General features: G+C 36.7%; 1 long non-coding RNA gene across 1 annotated transcript; it reads right to left on the bottom strand.

Moving 5' to 3' along the window:
• Positions 1-5,065: 5,065 nt before the first annotated feature.
• On the bottom strand, positions 5,066-7,509 carry LOC120520928. The gene is made up of 3 exons (XR_005631913.1): positions 7,308-7,509; positions 5,916-6,064; positions 5,066-5,201 (listed from the first exon to the last, which is right to left on the bottom strand). It is a non-coding gene; the product is annotated as an uncharacterized LOC120520928 (long non-coding RNA).
• Positions 7,510-7,836: the final 327 nt, after the last annotated feature.

The raw sequence follows: 7,836 nt of genomic DNA, 5'->3' as shown, positions 1-7,836 counted from the left end.
ACGTCCTAATTATATTGTGTATATAAAGAGTTTCACTGTAAAACGTAATAAACTTCATATTTGTGTGTTTGGAGACTCTGTTGTCGTACTGAATTTGTATTATAGAAAAACAAACTACTGTCCACCATGCCTAAATGTGTCTTTTCGTTTCTGATCGCTATACGGCACTTCCAATTTGGGACAATTCGCTATAAACTGTTTCAGCCAATCAGCGCCTTCCAAACATGCAGAATGACAGCGTGAGCCTTTATTGTAGCGGCGCAGCATCTTCGTTTCAGTCAGTCATTGTCCTGTTAGACTATCCATCCATCCAGTTTCCAACCTGCTGAATCCGAACACAGGGTCACGGGGGTCTGCTGGAGCCAATACCAGCCAACACAGGGCACAAGGCAGGAACCAATCCTGGTCAGGGTGCCAACCCACCGCAGTCCTGTTAGACTATTTACTGTTAAGTGTTGCTTGAGCTACCGTTTATAGTACAACAGGTGGCCTACCTGTAGTTCTTAAATTGATATTGAAATGCATACACAAGCCTCATAAATTATTTATTGAAATGCCTACGTTTACAATGTCCGTTTAAGTTTTTACTTGTTCCCGTTATTAGGAGTTATAATTTCTCAGTGTCACATATTATTTGTTACAACTCGTGAGTCACACATTATTGAAAAAGTAACAACACATATAATAGTTATGTTGCAATGTTTATGATTAACAAAATTCATCGTTTATCTGAAATGTTACATAGATAGATAGATACTTTATTAATCACAAAGGGAAATTCACATAATCCACCAGAAGTATACTGATACAAAAAAAAAACATTAAATTAAAGAATAATAAAAATGCAGGTAAAAAACGGACAATAACTATGAGAATTGTTAGCATTTACTCCCTCAGGTGGAGTTGAAGAGTCACATAGTGTGGGGGAGGAACGATCTCCTCAGTCTGTCACTGAAGCTACTCCTCTGTCTGGAGATGACACTGTTCAGTGGATGCAGTGGATTCTTCATCTTTGACAGGAGTTTGCTTAATGCCCGTCGCTCTGCTACAGATGTTAAACTGTCCAACTTTATTCCTACAATAGAGCCTGCCTTCTTAACAAGTTTGTCCAGGCGTTCTACTTATAAAGTTGATTTATTCCACTTCTGAAGGTGTACATTGTCGGTATTCTCCATTGCATTTGCCCCCCAGCCCCAGTGCAACGTGTGCCAGTGCAACTGAGGGGTGGCAGACGAGCTCACGTAATGGGAGACAAAGCAGCTGCCAGTTTACTATTATTATTGGACACGTATGTAGAGGAAATTTGTGTCTTATTTTATGTGTATGAAAGGAAGGACGTTAAAGCCTTGAATGAAGTGAGTGTTGATGCTTTGGGTAACAAGACAGGTAAGGAGCAGGGAGTGTTAAATGTTTCAGTGACTGCGGGGGATTGTGGAACTGGAAGATGGTTTAAGAATACAGAGTCGACAAAAGCTTAGTCTTTCAATAATTCTATTTACATCAATGATTTTTATGCTCTAGTTCAAAAGATTACTTATTTACCCCCTTACTTGTTCTTATACAACACAGTACTGAAGTATTGGTTAATGCCTGAGTCACCTCACGTACAATTTCTTCAAAATTCTGCTGCCAGGATAATAACCTGCTGTTCTAAATCCACTGAACATATTACACCTATTCTCTCTTAGCTTCACTGGCTCCCTGATAACCACAGAATACAATACTAAATACCGCTCTGAATATTTATAGCTCTTCACAACCTCACTGATCTCCTACAGAATTGCACTCCTCTCGCTCACTCAGATCCTCATCTGCAGCTCTACTTTCTGTACTACACATCTAGAGCTCCTCAGCTCGGGAATTCTCTTCCCTCGTATATACATCAGCTCGATTCAATAATACATTTTAAAACTGCTCTCAAAACTTATCTTTTAAAACTGGCATACCAATTGTAAATTTTGCACTGTTATTGTCAGTTATCTTTGTTTGTTTGCTATGTATTGCTTTTTGATTTATCATTCTCCTGTTTTAATTTTACTAATGTCGTTTAATTTTACTGTAAAGTGACCTTGAGTGCTAAGATTATAAAACGGGATTTTCTAATGGCCTAATATAACCAGCCTTACCTATGAAATGTTATCCCCCGGGATCTGGTTTGGAGCGTACAGCGTTTTGTACAATCCCAAGCAGCACATGCATGAGGCATCTTTATCCATTACTTCACTCCACAGCGGTGCCACTCGCAATATAGCGGCGACGTTGACGTAAGATGTTGCTGGTCATGAGGCATCTGTCATTACCCGATCTGCGTGCCTACCCGATTTGCGCGCGCATGCGTATTGAAAGCGTAGCGTGCCGTAAACTGTTCGTGCATGCGTTAAACAGATTGGGCAGCACCGTAAAGTGTGTGATGACGTAGCCTTTCAATACGCACGCGCACGCAGATTGGGCCGGCAACGGGAACCAGGTAGTGACACACACCGCATGCGCTTAATGAAAAAACATTAAAAACAAAACAATCCACTTTACGGCACGGCCCGATCAGAACTGTGCATGCAGTACAACTTGACATTACGGTATATACATTTTAGTTCCACATTAGTTGACCATAATAAAAATATTCATCCTGCAAAATAAACGAAGCAGCCTTTGTGGCGTAACGTTGATGTCAATGTTCGATCGCCGTAAGAAGCTTAGGTGTTCACACTTGATAAGTCACAATTAGGGCGAAACACATGTTGTGTACGCTTTGTATTATTTACATATATATATATATATATATATATATATATATATATATATATATATATATATATATATATATATATATATATATATATAAAGTATGTAGTGTTTTTATTTTCCCACTCACGTAATAAATCATATAAAGTTTCTTTTCCGTTTTGATTTATTGTTGCAATTTCCCTCTTATGAGCAAATCGTGTTTGTTTAAAGATATCTTTAGACGTCAGTTATTATTAATAAAATTGCTATTTGTCCTAAGGCATCAGGTTTACAAAACCTAATATATTTCTATAAAACTGGTTGGATACATGATCCTTTAAAAAAAAAAAAGAAAACAATGAACACTGTGTTGCATGGCATTGTGTTACCTGCCCCCTTAGTGTTAACTGTGACTGTCCACTTGTTAAAATTCTTTAATTCGTTCTCAGTTGTTCAATCAGGTCAGATGCTGAAGAAATGAAGACCATAAAGCCACCGGTTCAAATCCGCATTTATTCCAATGGCTATTAATCTTACAGAGAAGTTTAACTTTATACCCACGGACTTAAATTAAGGAAGTGCGCTGTTATCACTTGAATCAATCTATTTGATCTATTTTTTTTTTTTTTACAGTAAGTGCTTGCTGCTATCGTTCATATTTGTAACTCATTTGTTCTTAGTGATGTGTTTTTACTTTTATTTCAAGGCGTCTCTATAAAACCCGCTGAGAAGCGAACTAACATATTAATATAATAGAAATGAACTGAATTTAACAGCTGTAAAATAAAATATTCTCCACTAACTGAGCAGAATTTAAACAGCATGAAGTAGTTCAGTTTATGATGAACAGCATGTGGACGGAGAGCAGTGATATTCATTCTTACAAGTTTAATCAACATAACACAGCGCTGTTTGTGTAGACTCCTCGTCTCATGTCAGTGATTTTATTCACCCATGTTGACACAGAGCCAGTTCATTTTTATAACTTTAAAAAAGGAAATACAATACACTTATTCATAATTTTTTTTATTGAAGAAATAAATGGTATTAAAAAAAAGTGAAAGATCTGTGAACAATGTTTCTCAAAAAAAAAAAAATTATACACACCCATATTTATATGTGTATATATATTATGAGTAGAAAATTCAGTAATCATAAAGATGTATAAATGGTAAATGCATTTAACTAGAACAACTACAATGAAAATGGCCAACAAGGGGTGGTGTTAAAAACTATTAGGGAAGGAGAACACAAATATTTACAGATTTTTACCTTAGTATTTAAAAAAAAATGTTAGCCAGGGTTTTGAACACAATAAAAGTGAATCATTAAATTTGTCAAAAAAGGAAAAATGCTATTTTAGCTTTATGAACAAGATACTAGTCAGAGTCAAAGAGTTCTTATCCAGCAATATTCCATAAAAATGTGTTTGATTTAAACTGATATTTTTCCTGATCTGTCCTTTAATATTTGTTCACTAATAATATTTTTACATCACCTTTGCCTACAAGTGTTGCTCAAATTGCTCTACAAAAATATACAGTTACAAAGAAAACTGAAGGCATTATAAAAGTAAATGAGAAGCCAATGGAGGAGTCCTTGTCCTTAGTAATAAATACACTGCCTGGTCAAATGGCCGGGGACAAAGACAAACTTGCAGCCTTCAAGGACACTGGAGATAATAAACATCTGGGGGTCCCAAGCTAAAGACCACATAGACCACCCTCTGCATATCCCAGCATACATAAATGTGGCCGTCTCAGTCCAATCACAATTCCATTTCAGGACGTCTTGTGAACTTTTCTTCTATCACAGGAAGTTGGGGTTGATTTAAAAGACGGTGGAGACGCAGGGGGACACTATTGCAATAAACTGGAAAAAAACAACAGAGAAAAACGGCAGAGGTTAGTGCCTAGTGCAGCGCTTACAAAGTGTGCACAGTACCATTTCTAAACTATTACAACCAATGCAAGTAATTAAGAAAAAGCCAAATTAGAAAAGTGGGCTTGTTGAAGTTTTTTGAAATGCTTGACATTTGTAGCCTGGCACTTCTCTATTGGCAAAGCACTCCAGAGTACAGAAAGCTGCCAGATTTTATGGTTGATCTTAGAATAAAAAGCAAAGCAATGTTTCAGAAAAGAAATGTTGGGAGCAGACACTCCAAAATAAAGGCAGAGTGTAAAATACTCAAAGACTTCTAATTATTTAATAGACTCTTAAAATTAATTCTATGTGAAACAGACAGCCAGTGTAATGAGACCGAGACAGTTTTCAGAAGAAAAAAAAAAAAACAAAAAGGCCAGTACCTCGTGATCACTTGGCAAGGGCACAGCAGATCAGAGCAGGGATTGAGTTGGAGGATTCTAGAAGTGCCAGACAGGAGGGGCAGCCGCTACTTCAACATGGCACACATCTCTTCGTCCTTCTTGTTAAACTGCTGCCCCAAAACACGACCGGACTCTTCTACTTCACTGTAACTGTTAAAAACATAAACACGGTAGATATTCACTCAGGGAGTTCAAACATTAATAAAGTGTACTCTCACTTCTTGTTCACTTCCTTCCTTGGTTCACCTGTAGATCAATTATTACCAAAGTAAACCATCACCATAGATAAAGGTCTGCTTAGAGTAAAGTCTGACTAATAATATTTTTTTTTAAATTACTGTGGTTTTTTGTTGGATGTCGAAAGAACCCCAACTTAACTGTCATTGTATGTAGCATCATTTTTTTTCCTTTTACATTACGCATACAGTAGACATTGTGTTATAATCCCTGTATATCTGAACTTCTAATGTGATGTGCTCAGGCGTCGGTAATAACATGAAAATATCTTCCGTTTTTCTCTCCTACCTTAGTTTTGTTTTAAGTTCAAATTACATCTCAGCTCTTTCAAAATCCAACAACAAAGCACAGCAACTTAAGAAAATAAATGTTATTTTGCAAAACAGAACAATATCGCTGTTTAGTGACTGACTGATGCACCTCAGTCTCTGTGTTTGTGAGGATTCTCACTCTGAGGCTTTTCTGTCTAAAATTAAAAAGCCGTGTTAGTTACTGGACAGAGTGAGCAGACATACAGTACAGTATTCTAGGCACCAAAATATTACAGATCAAGTAATAAATATGGGGAGGCTTTGCAGAAATTTTGTCAACAAATTATTTTGAAACTGGAAGCCTCAGTGGTCTTACCTCTAGAAATAGCAAATCTAACATGAACTGCACATCATCTCAAATTGGGAATCTTAAAAGCAGAAGAAAAGGACATCCAGCTGTGCCTCAGAATTCGGGTACACTGGCATCTGTTCAGCCACTTGAAAGGCTGGTTACCACAGGGCATCCTGTAGGGTCAATAAAAAAATACAATAAAGGGGCATTGTACTTCTAACTGCAGCAATAAGAAAGAAGTTATTTCTAAGGAGCAAGCCTTCTCCATTATATTCAGTAAAATGTGTGTGTACTCCTCCAAAACCAACAGCTTAAATGATAAGCCAATGACAACAGCAGGTGCCCAGCCTGTCACTGTGCCACATCAGACGCACACCACACTTCTCTGATGGTTTTGGATATACATTTTTAAATTGCCTGTTTTCTGCCATAGAATTTTTTCTACCAAACAAGGTTAAAGAAATCCATTTCAAAATTATGAATAAATAGTACCCAACTAACAAATTAATTCATAAGTATGACATTAATGTATCGCCAAAATAGATAGATAGATAGATACTTTATTAATCCCAGGGGAAATTCAAATTGTAGTTTATGTACAAATGAAAAAAAAAATCCCCTCAGATTTCTTTTATTTCTACTCCTATTCCAAAACGTTTTAGAAATATTTATTTCTGTTACTGTCTTGAATGACAACCCAATCTCACTGTTTAATTCTTGTTCTTATACTGTATACAATTTTGAAGACTAAATGTTAGGAAATGGAGTAACTGGGGTTTCCTTGCTTCATAAATTTCATATTCATAAGTGTAAAGTACAGAACGTTAGACCCTCTGTTACATCTTTCTGTATGGACATTAATATGCTAGAAATAGCTTTGAAAAATGGAAAAGACACTAAAATAATTAAAACGTGTAAGATTCTGATCTGCTTCATTAACAATTTGTAACGCTATTATCTGCATCTCGCTTTCTTGTAATAACTTAGCTGTTGCTACTCTTGTATGTAATTTAGCCTTCATCATTATATATTTGTTAACTTTATTATGGAAAAACTATTGCATTTATGTAATCTGATATCAACATAATAAAACATACCGATGGCTTTGGAGGGCACACTTTACACCGGTCGAGTGTCAGACGTGCTCTCCTAATTCTATTCCTAATTCGACACCTCGATTACATCGTTTTGCTTGATTATTAGCAAGCCGTTCACATTTAAGATGAAAATGCGAACAAATGTTAAAAGAAACACACCACCAAATGCTAATAGGGTGTTACGACATAAATGAAATGAATCCATTAACCCAAATACGGAAAATGCGACTTTCAAATTTAAACCACGAGATTACGAATGTCGTATAGCAACTAAAAAGTAAAATTCTTATGGCCTTTTTCATCAATACGATGTACTTACAAAAAGCTATACGTATCCATTATAAAGTTTACAGACATACGTCGCATTTCATTTTGCTCCCTCTTCATTCGAATTGAGATAAATTTTTCAGTCGACAAATATTCTTCCAAAACGTTATAAAATTCAAAAGTTGTCATCTTTTCCAGTAAGAAGTCCACTTACAGACGATAAACCAACAACACAAAATGACTCGCAAGTACAATTCAAACCTGACGAGTGACGTATGTCGTAAAACACTAGACATGCGAAGAACAAATCGGGCAGCGTCGTGAAATGAATTTTAATTCGTGCGTGCGCAAGACAAATCGGATGGGGACTCGGGTCGCGAAGTAGAAAAACGGAGATCGGACAGGGTCGTAATAGTAAAGCTCTGCGCATGCGTGCGCGTACTATTACGAATCAAAATCACGTGACGGGCGTATTTACAACAAGACTTGAAGCGGTGCTTCGAAAGCTCGACACAGTGTCAAAATCTCAGTATAGACTATCGAGCGTCCCATCACAACTGCCTGGTCATTCAGGTGGAAGA

Source organism: Polypterus senegalus, unplaced genomic scaffold, assembly GCF_016835505.1.
Source record: "Polypterus senegalus isolate Bchr_013 unplaced genomic scaffold, ASM1683550v1 scaffold_9152, whole genome shotgun sequence".
NCBI lineage: Eukaryota > Metazoa > Chordata > Cladistia > Polypteriformes > Polypteridae > Polypterus > Polypterus senegalus.
Note: the sequence above shows the minus strand (reverse complement) of the source record. Positions and strands in the feature narration are given on the sequence as shown.